The sequence below is a fragment of the Colobus angolensis genome, unplaced genomic scaffold, assembly GCF_000951035.1.
Source record: "Colobus angolensis palliatus isolate OR3802 unplaced genomic scaffold, Cang.pa_1.0 Scaffold7, whole genome shotgun sequence".
In the NCBI taxonomy this organism is placed as follows: Eukaryota; Metazoa; Chordata; class Mammalia; order Primates; family Cercopithecidae; genus Colobus; species Colobus angolensis.
The window spans coordinates 29658539-29675325 of NW_012120709.1; the positions used below are offsets into that span (position 1 = coordinate 29658539).

The following is a 16787-nucleotide window of genomic DNA, read 5'->3' on the forward strand; positions in this document are numbered from 1 at the left end:
CCCAGGAAGGTACCATTGGAAGCAAGGTGATGTAGAGAGGCTGGACTTGCCACAGTCAGCAACCAGATTGGACCGTCAACACTGTCAAGTCATCTTTCATTTTCCCAAGTTCTATGGAGGTTTTGCTACTTCCAGTATGCTTAAAACGGTCTTAAATTTCAAGAGAAAAATTCTAAATTCAACGGGCATAAGATCTGAATTCTCTACTACATAGCCATATGGACTCATCCGACATCAAAATGCCACTAAAAATTCATGATTTGCAGCCACAGTCCTTCCATTCATTCCACCTTCCAACCTCCTTTCCGCATCTTAAGGCTTCTTACCTCGCAGGCCTGAAGGGGGAGCAGTCGAGCCCAAGTTCTGGGACACTGGTAGTGTTTGGATGTAGGGAGGTTTTCTAGAAGTTACTGTGGGCATCCCTACATCCAGGTGCCTCTTCTCCAACTTTATCTCTTTCGCCAAGCCCAAGGGCTACACCCTCTTCAGAGGGATTGACTATAAATGGTCATGGTGGAAGCAGCCAGAATGCCAAGAACTACAAGCCTGACAGAGCTTGTGTATCAGCCTGACAGCTTCAATAGCCCAGAGTCTGTTGCATGGAATCCCAAACAGCCTTGTAGCTTCCTCCCCAACCACAGACAGCCTGCCTGCCTTCTGGGCCTTGTTTAAACAAGATGAGAACAGGCCGTGTTTGGACTGGAAGTCCAGTGACCCCTCCCCGGTGTGGGAGAACAGGTCAGCAAGACATGGTGCAGCCTGAACATGAGCTGCTCTCTTGCTTTTAGGTCTTCCTGACTTTCAGAAACTGGGGGCCATAGGCGTTCCACCATCTCAGAAGTCTGCTGCCAATAGGAGGAAACGGTTCAGGTTCTGTTGCATGGGAGCGTGACTATGGTTGACAATGGTGTGTTGTATATTTCAAAATAGTTAGAAGAGAGGATTTTGAATGTTCTCACCACAAGGAAACGATACATATTTGAGGTGATGAAAATGCTTATCACCCTGATTTGATCGTTACCCATCATATACACGCATCGAAACATCTCATTGCACCCCATAAATACGTACAATTATTATGTGTCGATCAGAAACAAAATAAAGCTTAAAAAAAAAAAGGAAATCTGCTGCCAAAGATGAGAGATGTCCTTGGCTAATGTGGGTCATTGTGTTCTGAGTGTAGTAATCAGTCATTACAGTTAACATTACTAAGTGCCAGGCACGGCACTAGGTACCTTGGGGTAATGGGCACATATGGTGTTTAGCACAGTGCTTGGCACATAGTAGGTACTTGATGAGTGATAGCGATTACTATCAATAATCTTACAGATCACCCTATGAAGAGGTATTATTATTATCATCCTTCATTTTGGGAAGCTGAGGAAACAGACATTCAGAGAAGTTCAACTTGTTCAAGGTTTTGAAAGCTTGACGCCATCCAGTTAGAAAGACAGATGTCTTTTTAGTGAAGCTGAGCTAGTTTGGTTGCAGATATTGTGCTGAAGCCTCTGTTCCATGCTACCTCTTACCCTGCTGGCAAAGCAATGACCCTGGATTATAGCCCCAGCTCTTAATATGTCACCTCCTCACTCTGGGCTTGTGATAGAAGTTCAAGTTAAAGACCTCAAAGGACTCTTCCAATCTCACCTGCTGTGACTCCAAGTTGAAGATCTCAAGGAAAGGGGAAGCTCTTCCCTAGTTGGGAACGTGCCTCCTTCCCTATCCAGAAGGAAGCTTGTGAGGATGAGGGAGGATTGTTGAGTTCCTGAGAAGCAAATGGAGACAGTGCAGTCTCTCTTATCAAACCCAGGAAGGAAAGACAGGCAGACAGACAGGCTACTTAGTATGAATGATATTTCCAGAAGCTGAAAGCTTGTTCTTAAACTGACAGAGGCATGCCAGCCTACCATGGTCAACAAAGGAATTAGAACTGGAGAAATCCCGTCCTAAGAATCCGAGCTGAAAAACATGATTGGGGTTGAATATCTGCCACCATCATTTCCTCTTTCCACTTTTATTCACTGCCTGCCCCCTCCCACCCCCACCTCAGGTCCACTAAGTGGTACATATGCTTTTTTCACAAAGCAGGCTGCAGAGGAAAGTCCATGTATCTGGCCAGGGCAGGGCTAGGGCTGTAGCATCCACCCTGGAGCTGGGGCCATGGCATTCCGGCTTCGGCCAGACAGCATCTAGGGCAGCTACCCCCACTGGCTCTTCCTATCTACATCTGGATTCCACTGTCTTCTTTTTGTGGCGTTTCTCTGAAAGCCCTTTGTTCCTTCCAGATTTGGAAATAACTGAGATAGTTGGGCAAGTTAGTTGGGAATAAGGCAGGGATATTCTTGGGGAATGAGGAAGCCTTGGGGCTACTTTTCTCTTTGCCGCTCAATTGCCTTGCAGTGTTCCCTGGGAGCCGGGTAGGACAGGGTCAGCTAACCCTGACCAATAGTCAGAACCCTCCAAACCCCATCCTTTTCTTGTCAAAAGTCACCTCCTCTAAGAAGTCCTCTGCAATCGGATCCAGCAGCAACTCTTTCTTGTCCTGCCTCATCTCTGTGGAATTTACAAGGTTCACATGCTGCTGATTATGTGAGGTGGATGCTGCATATTAAGTGTATGCTTTTTGTTCTTCCTTCTCTATTTTGTATATTGCGTTAGATTGGGAGTCCTTTAAGAACAAAATATTCTGGGTCTCATTCCCCTCAGCCCTCTTGCACCTGCCCTCCTTGGGTTATGCAGCCTCTACTCCGGGCTTCGCACAGAATGTGCTGCATCCAAGCACTCACTTAGGATTGGGGCATATGAGAGGGTAGTGGGGAGACCCTGCTCTTCAGGGGCCCGTGAATATGAAAGACCACTGTAAGAAAGGGAGGGACAGAACAAAGCTCTGGTCCCCCAAAGGACCAAGTGTCTATTTTGGCACTCTGAAAATGAGCTGTCAGGTCCCTGCTGGGGAATCCCTGGAGGCAGCTGGGCTCCCCAAAGCAGCTGGGCTCCAAAGGTCCAGGAGGAGGTGCCAAGAGAAAGAGATTTTGCTTTGGCTCTGAGGGCCTCTGGGATTCCCAGAGGAATCCACAGGCCTCATATATATTTATGTGAACTTAAGATGCTAATGAGCGTTGAGGAGCCAAGAGCCCTGCTGGGTTTGCAAGTAACTGGGTCTACTCTTCACACAGTCTTCTTTGTCTGCAAGGCCTCAGGTTCAAATTGCAGATCTGGGTTTTTTAGTGCAGCTGACATGGAAACCTGCCCACACCTATGGCAGAATCACAGTGGGCTCCGGGAGAAAGCTTCCATCCTGTTTCTTTGGACAAGACACTGAAGCCTAGGTCTGACTGAGGTCATCTTGTCCATCTTCCAGTCTCCAAGAAGGACAGTGTCCAACCCCTCTTAGATAGGGAACTTTATATTCCACTCCTAAGACATCCCTCTTACCCCAATTTTTCATGCATTGCAATCATAGTGTCAATCAAAAGAGCCAAACTCTGTAAAATATTTGAAGAAACATGTTCTGAACCAAATAAGAGTGACCATGGCCCATAACGCAGCTCTCAGGAGACCCTGACAACATGTGCTCAAGGTGGTAGGGGCACAGCTCGGTTTTATCATTTTAGGATACATTTAAGATGTACATTGGTTTGGTCCAGAAAGGTGGGACAACTCGAAGCAGGGGAAGTGGGTGTTGGGGGGTTTGTGGGCGATGCCTCCAAGTTATAGGTAAATTTAAAATTTTTCCGATTGGCAGTGGGTTGAAAGAGTTTATCTAAAGACCTGGACTCAATAGAAGTGTCTGAGTTAAGGGGTTGCAGAGACCTAGGTTCTTATTACGCAGATAAAGTCTCCAGGTACCGCTTCAGAGACAATTGATTGTAAATTTCTCATCAGACTTAAAAAGGTGCCAGACTCTTAGTGGATTCTCTCTTCCATCAGGAAAAGGGTCTGGAAGAGGAAAAGGAGATTCTCTATAGAATGTAGACTTTTAACCCCAAGAGATGGCTTTGTAGGGCAATTTCAAGATATGGCCAGGAAATATATTTGGGGTGAAACTAATTTGATTTCCTTCCTTATTCGTTATGTGACGTGCCAGAGTCAGGTTGGAAAGCAGGCCACATTATATAGGGTTAAATCAAATCCCTCTGGTGAGACTTCATGGTTTGGAGGGCGAACTCCCCAGGCCCCTTAGGTAGTAATTTGGGGAAGAAAAGAAAAAAGGTCAGAGTTCAGTCCTCAATAACAACCTGTGGAAGTTCCTCCTTTTGGCCGACTTAAGTGCTGTGTTGCACATGAAGCCTGCTTTTTCTTGCCGCTGTAAGGCATGAAGATCAGCTCGTTGTCGTCCTGTAAAGACTCTTTGCTGGCATTAATACTCCCTGCTGCCTCCCTGGTCTCAGCTTAATAACCAGTTTCTTCATCTGTTCATTGCGGGGCGAGGGCTCTGTGCCAGGCGCTGAGCATACCAAGACCAATGAGTCTCAGACTTCATCCTTACGATCATATGGTCTTATGTGGGGAGACATTCGAATACACTTATCACAACACATTATGGTATTTGTTAAAACCAGGGTATGAGCAAAGTCTCTGGGGACCACAGCAAAAAGCAACCAGCTCTGCTTACGGTTGATGGGCAAGGTTTCCCAGAGGGGCTAACCTCTGAGCTTGGCCTTAAATGCCAAGTAAGCATTTTCCAGGTACAAAAATGGGGAAAGGGTGTCATTCTAAGTAGAGGGAAGAACATGCATGAAGACCAGAAGATCTGAAAGGGTCTGGCCTAGATGGGGAACAGCAAGTCATACTAGGGAGTCTAAAGGGTTCTCCTAGTTTAAAGACACCAAGTAGATAAAGTCTGCATTAAGCTAAGGGCTAGCTGGTCCCTTAGAGTCCACAGAAGGTAACCTTGGAGACTCCAGGCTGGAAAGGGGGTGGGACTGGAGAAGGGAGGGTAATTGGGAGACTGTTCTCTCAGCTTTTTTTTTTTTCTTTTCTTTACTTTTTTTTTTTTTGAGACGGAGTCTAACTCTGTCACCCAGGCTGGAGTGCAGTGGTGTGATCTTAGCTCACTGCAACTTCCACCTCTTGAGTTCAAGCAGTTCCCCTGTCTCAGCCTTCCGAGTAGCTGGGATTAACAGGTGCGTGCCACCATGCCCGGCCAATTTTTGTGTTTTAGTAGAGACAGGGTTTCACCCTGTTGGCCAGGCTGGTCTTGAACTCCTAGCCTCAAGTGATCCGCCCTCCTCAGTCTCCCAAAGCGCTGGGATTACAGGCATGAGCCAACGCGCCCGGCCTGTTAGAAGACTGTCGTACTAATTCAAGCAAGAGAGAAAGCCATTTAAGGACGAGTGGCACTTAGACATTTAGATGTTTAAAGTAATACTTTAAAAATAGAAGTTATACATACTTGTTATACAAAACTTGGATAATAAGGACAAAAATAATGAAGAAAATAACCATCATCTGTGTTGGCTCTTAACACTTCAGTGCAGATCTCCTTCCAGGCTGTTTTCTAAGCATTTATACATATTCACTGCAGAGATTTTACTATACTGTATATATAATTCTGTATTCTTTTTTTTTTACTCAACATTATATCATGAGCATTTATCCAAGTCATAAAATTTCTTTGTCATCTGTTTTATGAGAAGTACTATATTTGATTATACAGATTCATGAATCATAATTTACTTAGCCACTTTCTTTCTTTTTTTTTTTTTTGTTTGAGTCAGAGTCTCATTCTGTCTCCCAGGTGCCTCCTGGGTTCAAGCGATTCTCCTGCCTCAGCCTCCTGAGTAGCTGGGACTATAGACGCCCACCACCACGCCTGGCTAACTTTTTGTATTTTTAGTAGAGATGGGATTTCACCATGTTAGCCATGATGGTCTCGATCTCCTGACCTCGTGATCCACCTGCCTCAGTCTCCCTAAGTGCTGGGATTACAGGCTTGAGCCACCGCGCCCAGCCTACTTAGCCACTTTCTTATTTTGAGATGTTTAGTTTGTGCCAGTGTTCATGTTGCAATAAACTTTTATTGTTTATTTATTTGTTCTTTTTAGACAGGGCCTCTCTTAGTCATCCAGGCTGCAGTGCAATGGCACCATCTTGGCTCACTGCAGCCTCAACCTCTTGAGCTCAGGTGATCCTCCCATCTCAGCCTCCCATGTAGCTGGCACTATAGGTGTGAGCCACTATACCTGGCTAATTTTTTGTTATTTTTTTTGTAGAGACAGGGTTTAGCCATGTTGCCCAGGCTGGTCTCAAACTCTTGGGCTCAAGTGATCCACCTGCCTTGGCCTCCCAAAGTGCTGGGATTACAGGTGTGAGCCACCATGCCCAGCCAATAAACATTTTTGCACATTGTATTTTATTATGTCCTTAGCATAGATTTCTAACAATGGAATTATTGGGCCAAGACTATGAATGGTTTTAAAATTCCTGAAGCTGACTTTTAAATGTTTTTTAAAGAGGTTTGTGCTGTCTGCACCTACTAACAATGTATGAGCACTTCTGGAGGGATGTTTCTATAAGGGCCATAGTATTTTCCTCGTCACCATTTTGCATGACACCTTTTCAGGATGCAGGAGATGTCACACCTTGCACCCTTAGATACAAACCCAGAGCTTCACTCTCAAAGTTAACATCTTCTTTTCCTAGACTTCTCTGGAACAACTATTAGTAAAAGCAGATATGGTTTGCTTTAACCTCTTAGAAAGAGCTCGATTCTGGGACAGGATAGTAGGTAGGATCCCCTGTTGGGAACAAGCCAGTGCCAGCTGCAGTGCTGGCATGAGAGCTCGTGCAACCGCCCATGATACGAGACTGTTTTATGGCTGGAGCCAGCACACAGCCTGGGTTTTCTTGGAGAGTCCCTGTTCTATCCTGTTATTGCAAAAGTATTCTCATGCTAGTCAGACCATAAAGCGACTTCTATTTGTAATGCACAGTCTTACATGAATGCATTCATGGACACATGTAGATGTGGGCTGACATTCCTTTTTATACATGCCAGATGGAAGTCTGTGTGTAATAACCACAAGGGAATGACTGCATAGTGCCTGGCTCATTACTAAACATTTTAATGCATATGATCTCATCTTGAGGGTTGGGGTGATTAAGGAAAAGAGCACAGGCTTGGCAATAAGGTATACACTAGTTTGTCACTTTGGCCACATTTCTTAACCTCTAAGAGCCTCATCCTTTTCCTCTGTAAAATGGAAGTTAATGTCCTTGTTTTGCAGATGAGGAAACTGAAGCTCAGGAATAAGTGACTTGCCTAAGATCACAGAGCTGATAAATAACAGCACTGTGGATGCCCCACTCCTTTACCACATCAAAAAAAAAAAAAATTCCAGGCCTGGGCTGGGTGCTGTGGATCAGACCTGTAATCTCAACAATTTGGGAGGTCAAAGTGGGTGGATCACTTGAGTTCAGGAGTTCGAGACCAGCCTGGGCAACATGGTGAAATCTCATCTCTACAAGAAATCCAAAAAATTAGCCGGGCATGGTGGTGCATGCCTGTAGTCTCAGCTACATGGGAGGCTGAGGTGGGAGGACCACCTGAGTCTGGGAAGTCAAGGCAGCAGTGAGCTGTGATGTCGCCACTGCATTCCAGCCTGGGCAACAGGTGGGACCCTGTTTCAAAAAAAGTTTTTTTTAATAAAACAAAAAATAAAAATTCCAGGCCTAGAAATGTAAACTTCTTAAGTTTAACCTTAACCTTTCCACCTTACATAGAGGCCAAGACATTGTCCTTCAGAGCAAGTTCTTCCTACAAGTAATTACATGCTCCTTCTACTATACTGTGCTACCTCATATCTCCTTCCACACCCAGTTTTTTCGGAACAGGAAATAGTTTTAAAGTTTTCTGTTGCATACTATGTATAATAAGAAATTCTGATTGTTTCCTTTCTTCTTATTCAGGGAAGCAAGATGGTTAATGGGAAGGGATGATATAGGCAAAGATTATCTGGACTAGGCCACATCCTATCCTGAATCCAGCTTCTCTTCCAGTTGGGCACTAAAGCACTATCTCCCGAAATATAATATTTCACATGTAGGCCTGACATTGGGTCTCCTTGGGCTGTTTTGTTAAGCATTGAAAAAATAAATAAAAGAGCCTCCCACTTGCTGCCTCCTTCCTCTTTGGAAGATGTGTCTGGTCTCTGGGGAGACTTTTGCAATGGTTGACCTTGCTGGTGTATCCATCTTCTAAAGGCCCTTCTGTCCAGAGGCGGCAATCTAAGTTCCTTTACATTCTGTCTCTTTTAAGGCCCCATGAATTTTCTTTAATCTAGAAATTAGGAAGCACTTAGGATTTTTTAAATGGTTAGCTAAGGGTTATTTAATTCATCGCCCTGTTACTCGACCCAGCATTCCTTCCCTGGGTTAAAGCCATCTGGTGTGTGCTCATTGTGAAACATACTAGTGGAATGTTAATGCCTGTACTTTGGAAGTAGAGGCTAGTACAGAGGGGAAAGGGGCTCTCTATTGCAAAAGTGGTAGCTTTTCCTTTGTGTTTTAGCGACAAGATCTCGTTCTGTCACCCCAGCTGCAGTATGGTGATGCAATCATGGTTTGCAGCAGTGTCAAACTCCTGAGATCAAGTGATCCTCCTGCCTCTGTCTCTCTAGTAGCTGGGACTGTAGGCCTGCACCACCATGCCTGACTTATTAAAAAAAGTTTTTTAAGAGATGGGGTGTATTAGTCCATTTTCACACTGCTATAAAGAACTTCCCTGAGACTGGGTAATTTATAAAGAAAGGTTTGACAGTTCTGCATGGCTGGGGAGGCCTCAGGAAACTTATAATCATGGTGGAAGGGGAAACGGACACCTTCACAAGGCGGCAAGAGAGAGAGGAGCAAAGACGGAACTTCTAAACACTTATAAAACCAACAAATCTCACGAGAACTCACTCACTGTCATGAGAACAGCATGGGGGAAACCGCCCCATGATCCAATTACCTTCCTCCCTCAACATGTGGGGGTTACAGGTCCCTCCCTTGACAGGTGGGGATTACAAATCGAGATGAGATTTGAGTGAGGGCACAGAGCCAAACAATATCACGAGGTCTCACTGTATCACCCAGACTGATGGGCCCAACAAGAGATCCTCCCTCCTCAACTTCCCGAGTACTTGGGACTACGGGTGTGAGTCGCCACACCCAGCTTGCTTTTCCTTTATCTTTTACGCAAAAATACAGTTTGAAGGATTTTAGCTTTGGCTCAACTATTATTTATTTGGGACATTGCATTGGTTGACAAAGGCTGCAAGCTTATGAGTCTCATTTGTCAACTGGGAACAGAACTCAGTGGGTTCCATATATTGAAGAAAACTTGAGAGGAAGATGTTTGTCATCTAGATCCTGCACAGAAGAGCTCACTCTGAAAGATCACATCCTGGCCTTTGCATCAGATGGAAACTTGAAGATTCATAGAAGTTTTGATTCCTGCAGCTGCGAGTTGCCTCAAGAAATCTTATTTTTGTTAGTTACCAAAATGCTAGTGATTGCCTAGCACTAGAGTATAAACTTATGCCACCGGTCCTTGACATTCTCATTGCCTCACATGGGAGTAAGAAAAAATATAGATGATGTAATCTGCATGGGTATAAAACGAGATACTATTAAAATACTTAGAATAGTGCCTAGTGTACATTTAGCACTAAGTGTTAGCTGTTAGAAACACAGAGAGCTGTCCATGAATGGTTGCCAACTGCCTTTTTATTTTTGTTTTTGAAATTCTGCTTCTTTTTAGGAATAATTTTAACAGCAGGATGGTAGTTTGTATTTTTGTTTAAAACTATAGTCAATAATATTTTAAAAGTGAGCCCCTGATTTTGTGCCCAAATTTATTTTTGAAATTACACTAGTTCCTGAAATGAAAAACAAATTGAGAAACACTCATTTAGGCATGTCTATATTTGAAATCACATTTTGTCTGATGTGTAAAGATTCCTCTTTGAGTGACCTAAGGAAGCTTAACCATTTGGGCCTTTTGTTCAAGGAATGAATGTCTCTGGAAGCAGAAATGGTAGGCTGGTGGCCCGCAGGCACCACTACTCCATAGGCTTCCTTTGAAGGTTGAGACTGAGCCAATGGGACCCTAGTTGCTGAGATTCCACCCCCATGCTGGTAACTATTCCCTCCCACTTTGAATGCCTGTTCTCTCTTGGCTCCTTAGCACCTGCCGGTACTGCCGGTACTGTTGGAGGTGGGAGCTATATCTCCCGCAGGAAGCAGCCTTACTAGTGACAATCTGTTAAGCCAAGCCTTACCTATGCAGAGAGTTAACAGTGTATGTGAAGGAGACAGTGTATGCATCTCCCTGGTTCTATTTATATTACACACACACAGAGAATCACCATTTTGGGTGTCTACTCATACTTCACATGTAGCATGTGGTGTGAGAGACACAAGGGTAGTGCTATGCTCAGCTCTAAGTCCTGCCCTGAGGTTTAGGACAAGGTAGGTCATTCACTTGTCCGTTCAACAACTACCCACTGAGGACCACGTTAGCCACTACAGAGGATGCAAAGAAGAATCAGATCAGCATTATGGCCGCAGAGAGCTTACGGTCTAGAAAGTGAAAGATGTGGGAATCATCATATTTTGAAGGGTAGCAGGTGATTGTTGCCATAACAGAAAGTTCATGAGAGCTTAGAGTAGATAGAGATTAATTTGATGGAGGGGAATATAGACCGTCTTAGGGTAAAGATGGTACTTAGGCCATTTAGAGGCAGTCCTAGAGCAGGCTTCTGTCTGAATTCAGAGCCCTTCCCTCAAAATCCTCACTGCTTTGGGGTGTTTTTCTCCTTTGATGCAGTGTATTTGGGAGGTGCGGTCTTAGGAAGAAAAAGTGAGGGAATAGGAAGCAGATGGGAGGGTGGGAAGTGGACATTGGCCCTGTGCCTCCCTCCTGTCTCCTGAGCATCTTCTTGGAGGCTCTGGTGAGTCACTTCATCCTTGCTGAGTCAGGAACCCTCAGCTGGAGGACCGACACCCTTGGGTTACATTTACTTTATCTTTCAGCCCCAAGAACTTGACGGTAAATGTATTCTTAAACTCACATGAGGGGTTCATGGGAATCTGAAAAAGCCAAACAGGGCTGTAAACGTGGATTCTGGGCCTCAAGATCAAAACTAATCATCAAACCGCAAAGTTGTATGGGAATCTAGAAGCAAAGGGAGGACGACAGGTTCTCTACAGTCTGGACTATAGCTGAGATTGCAGGCGTGAGCTGCCATGCCCAGCCTTGAGATGCCATCCTTTTTGGATTTATGACACATGTTTAAAACATCTTGATTGTGGTGATGTTTCATGGGCATATATGAAACTCAACCAATTATATAGTTCAAATATCTGCAGTTCATTGTATGTTAATTATATCCCAATAAATCTTGTTTTTATTTATTTTTATTTACTTATTTTATTATTTTTAACACGGAGTCTCACTTTGTTGCCCAGGCTGGAGTCTGCAGTGCAGTGGCACGATCTTGGTTCACTGCGACCTCCGCCTCCCGGGTTCAAGCGATACTTCTACCTCAGCCTCCAGAGGAACTGGGATTACAGGCACGTGCCATCACGCCGGGCTAATTTTTTTGTATTTTTAGTAGAGACGGAGTGTCACCATGTTGGCCAGGCTGGCCTCGAACTCCAGACCTCAGGTGATCCACCCGCCTCAGCCTCCCAAAGTGCTGGCATGAGCCATCCTGTCTGGGCCAAATCTTGCTTTTAAAAAATGTACTTAGAATTGGTGTCAAATGACCTCCACAATGGCCTCCATACCTCAGGCCCTACTCCCCTGCCCATATTAGACTCCCCTGAAGAGCCCCCTTTTGTGCTAAGTCATTCTGTAGGAGAGGTCAAGCGTGCCAACACCAGAAAGACGGTTCGAATGGGAGAATGTCCAAGTGTGCATCACTCCTTACTTGGATTCCCATTGCCTTCATTGCATTCCTTCACTCTAGCATTTTTCTCATTTTCACAGAGACCCAAGCTGAATCCTAGCTTTCTGACAGTCACTAATTGAGTGCCATTGAACAAATTGCTTCTCTGAGTTTCAGCAGTTTGCTCATCTATAAAATGGAGTTATTTGATGGTTGTTATGGAGATTAACTTAGTCTACATATTGAGTGCCTGGGACGTAACATGACCTCCATTCATGATGGTTAGCATTCTTGTGATAACTAGAAAGGAAGGTTAAAGGGATAGGAGTGATTCCTTTGTCAAAGAAGAGCAGGATGGGAGATGCAAATGAAAGGACTCTGAAGGGTTTTTGAGTAGCAGGGGGATGTGCGACTGTGGTGTCTTAGAAAGGACATGGCCTCTGAAGCTTATGGGGCCTCTATCTTTGGGCAAGTCATTTAAACCCTCTGAGCCTCAGTTTATGTATTGGTAGAATGAGGATTGGTGCTTTGTACTTCGGGGTATGGTTGTATTACATGAAGTGTCACATACATGAAAACGCTAGCACAGTGTCTGTTACAGATAAATTAAAAAAAATTATTTAGAGATGGTGTCTCCCTATGTTGCTCAGGCTGGTCTCCAACTCCTGGCCTCAAGCGATCCTCCTGCCTCAGCCTCCCAAAGTGCTGGGATTAGCAAACATGAGCCCCTACACCCAGCCTGATAAATGTTTTTAAAACATCGCTTTATAAATTGGAGGACCCTTTGCTTATGAGGCAGTTATGGCCATTACTAACATTTATTGCCTCAGTTGGTGGAAGATGCCAGGAAAGGAAACTCCAGTTCAGAGGAGAAAGCCTTTTCTCATGGAAGGAGCTGCCTGAGAGTGGAAAGGGCTTTGCAAGTACTGAGCTTCCTGTTGTTTGCTCAAAGGGAGGATGCATGATCATCTTTCAGAAAGGGATTTCTATTGGGTGGAAGGCGGGACAGAGAGATTTGTAAAAGTTTCCAACAGGTCTAGCTCTAATCTCCTGTGTCAGAAAGAAAGGAACGAGGAAGCCTGGGGAAGGGTGGAGGCTGCACAAATGAGCTGACACTCATTGTAACAAATACTGTAATGGCAAACCCTAGAGCCGCTAGAGGGGTCTTGTTCATGAGGCAGAGAGGGTGGAGATTATACACTTCAGTGTTTGTGCTAGAAGGGGGTTTGGAAATTCTGGGGAAACCACTCTTGTCTCTCAAAACATGAACTGTTGTGCCCTGTAATGGGAAGGCCCAGTGGCAACCCATTACCAGTGATCCGCAGGGGGCAGAGGCCAGGGTCCTAGGCCCCCTTTGCAATTATGAATTCAAGATGTAAGTATGCCTTAAAATCCTTGGGCTTGCTGGGGATTCAAAGAGCTTTGGGCTGGGAGCCAGGCCCCTTGGCTGGAGTCCCACCTCTGCCACCAACTAGCTGTATAGTTTAAGGAAAGCCGTCCTAACTTCGCTGAGCCTCTGTTTCTCTCCTTCCCTCCCTCTCTTTCTTCCTGGGAGCCTTTTTCCATGGACCAGCAACACTGGCTGGGAACTTATTGGAAATTCAGAGTCCTAGGCCCCACCCTAGACTTAAATCAGAACTTGCATTTTTAACAAGCTTCCCAAGTAAATTCTAAAACTCTGAGAAGCAGGGGCTTAGATGGCTTAAATAACATTAATTTATGGCACCAGCTCTAGAGTCAGACTGCCTGGGTTCACATTCAGACTTCATTGCTTACCAGCTGGGTAACCTTCAGTGAGTACACGAGCATCTCTGTGTCAGGCACTGTCCTAAGCACTAAGGATGCAGAAGTAAATGAACTAAATGATATAGACGAAGTCTTGGCTATTGCAGAGACAGGCAGTAAACAAGTACATGGCACATTCGGTCTAAAGTGTGTGTTTCCCACAAAGCTCATATGTTGAAATCCTAACCCCTCAAGGTGCTGGTATTGGGAGGTGGGGCCTTGGGGACTGATTAGGTCATGAGAGCAGAGCCTTAGAAATGAAGCCCCAGAGAGCTCCCTTACCCCTTCCACCATGTGGCTGTCTATGAACAAGGAAGCAGGCCCTCAGCAGACACCTAATCTGTTGTGCCTTGCTCTTGCTCGACTTCTCAACCTCCAGAACTGTGAGGAATAAATTTCTGTTGTTTGTAAGTCGCCCAGTCTATAGTAATTAGTTAAGCAGCCCGAACAGACAAAGATAGAAAAGCATAGGAATGAAAAAAAAAAAGACAGAGGTAAGTGTTAGGGAGAAAATATAACAGGGCAAAGTGATAGTGACCAGGCTGAGGCCCTGGTTAGCTGGGACGGGGGTGAGAGAGAGTTTCAGGAAAGCGCTCACTGAGGTGGTGTTTGCACTAAAACCTGAAAGGCAAGGAGCCAATCTTGCAGCCATCTGGGGAAAGAGCATTCCTGAGCTAGAGAAAAACAAGCACAAAGACTCTGAGACAGAAACCATTTTGGCATCTTCAAGGGCAGAGGCTTGGGCAGAGTCAGACTGTGTGGGAAGCTGGATGCCTGGAGAGAAGGTCTCCAGGCATTCTTAGTGATAGGAAAGCACTGGGGGCAGAGCCAGCAGCAGCAAGGAGACTAGGGGGCCCGGGGTGTGTGCAGGTAAGAAGGTCTCTGCCTCCAACCTTAGGGTCAAGAGCATCAGCTCACGCTGCCTGCAGGGGAAAGAACAATGCGCAATCCAGTCTATGGCTCCCCACAAAGGAATACCACACAGCGTGACCTCTTCGGCAGAGAGGGAACCTACACCTTCTCCCTTCCAGGCTCTCCTCCAGCAGGGTGAAAACTGAGACCCAGAGGTGAGTTGTTCAGCCACTTCCCAACACCGCCACACAGCCGGAGGAGGTCTCTAAATTGGCCTGTAAACTATGATGTGTACTGTTTCCACAGTGAGACTGAACAATTTCACAGCCATCTCCTCCCCGCCCCCACACGTCCTTTCTCCTGCTCTCTTCCTAGGTCCCAGGCTCTCTGCAGCTCCTGCCCTCGCTCACCCCAATGCAATGCCCTCAAGCGACTGCTTTCGCCTCACGTAGGTATTCTAGGTATTCGTGCTCCACTGTGAGGCGAAGTTAGGTTCCTCCATCTTCCTTGCTATCTTCTCCCAAAACTTTGGTTTCACTTATTATCTGTACCAAACATTTTGGCAATGAATTCCATTCTGTCTGACTTTGTTCCCCAGTTTCTCTCCTCTGTCAATCTGCTCCCCGCCCAGGCTCTCAGGTCACGCACGGCACTATGTCCACTCACAGTACCAGGCAAGGGAGTTGCGCCATACGTGAAATCTGTGTTTTCTTCTAAGATCCACCCCCAGCTGAGCCCTTTGAGATCCCAGGGAAAACAACACACACAGAAGAAATTGTTATAAAACCAAACCTAGGTCAGACATTTCACCTCATTCTGAGAAAAGTGACAGTTTGATTTCTTGTTGTCCGGGTGGGATTAATATCACAGCCGAAATCAGCTTTGTCTGAAACAGCTCCAGCTGAACGGATGAACACATCCATCTCCAGGCCTGCCTGTCATTCCCTCCCCTGGGCTGCCCTTATTTTGGGCTCCCTACTGGGCATGTGACTTGGAATAGAGAGAAAGTCGACAAATGTGGGTTATGCTGCTTTTAGTTCAAGGCTGCTCTGCAATCCTAGAAATACAAATGTCTTTTCGTACCTTGCTTGGTGCCTGTTATTTTAACATCTGACAGTCTGGTTTTAGAGCAAAAACATTAACAAAAGATGACACTCAGCACCCATTTAAAAGACTTTTACAATGACTTTGACCCAGGATGACACACAGCACCAATTTAAAAGACCGAACAACTGCTTTGACCCAGGTTTGCTTTGAGATAAGCCAAGGCCCTAGAGAAGTTGTTGAAGCATCCTATGAAGGGCTGGCCAACCACTTTCTCACCTGGAGCACAGATTCCACCACTTCTGTTTCCATCCAAGCGAGGTCATCACCACAGGGTAGCACAGGCTGGGGAGCCATGAATAACTCATTTCCAAATCTGGGTTAGATTCTTGCAGCAGGGAAGGGACCTACGCATTTTCCCTTCTGATCTCTCCTTGGGCAGGGTGAAAATGAGACCTAGATTCAGAGCCAGGCATCAAACAGGAAAACATGTAGTCTTGGAATACCTCTTTGGTGGCCTAATATTTCTTCAGTTATAACTACTGATGGTCTACTCTTCAGCAAGCGTGGTTCCTATTATATGCTTTTCCCTCTGGGTGTTTATTTCCCTTTTCTGAATCCTCAGGCCCAAGATTACAGGCTGCTGCTGTCCTCACACACAGTCTGGTTTATTTGCTGTCCACTGTGATACTCCAGCCCGACCTCGGCAAAAGGGTGTAGGCCAGCGAATCCAGAAAACTCCAAGTCCTTCGTAAGAACATCATCATTTCAAAGACACAAGAAAGGCTTAACTGTGAAATCACTCGATGCCCACACACCCTCACCCAGCACTCACGCACCCTCCAGTCTTTCATTCCATTTGGACTGAATGTGGACCCATAACCCCTTTCTTCCTTGGTTTATAAACCTGAGTCTTTTGTGCCAATGTGCATCACCTGAGGTATAGAGCAAACCATCACATATAAAATGTAAGCTTGGAACAGTGAAGATGTCACCTCTCTCAGGGCAGATGATTCAGGTATGAATCTTCGTTTCCGTAACTTCTGTCGAATGTGCCTTAAGTGCTTGCTCTTCCAAAATGTTTTTCCCCTTCCATGGGGATCTTGCGAAAACGTGTATTCTGGGTCAGTGCGTCTGGGGTGAGTGAGTCCGAGATTCTGCATTTCCAACAAGCTCCCTGGTGAAACCACTGCGGCTAGTCTGAGGGTCGCTCTTTTTTTTTTTTTTTTT

At 45.4% G+C, this 16787-nt stretch overlaps 1 protein-coding gene and 1 pseudogene across 1 annotated transcript in view; both read right to left on the reverse strand.

Moving 5' to 3' along the window:
• Positions 1-420, reverse strand: part of LOC105501180 — a 28811-nt pseudogene extending 28391 nt beyond the window's left edge.
• The window catches only part of CLMP (CXADR-like membrane protein), a 122359-nt gene that overhangs the window by 93954 nt on the left and 11618 nt on the right, over positions 1-16787 (reverse strand). The window lies entirely within an intron of this gene.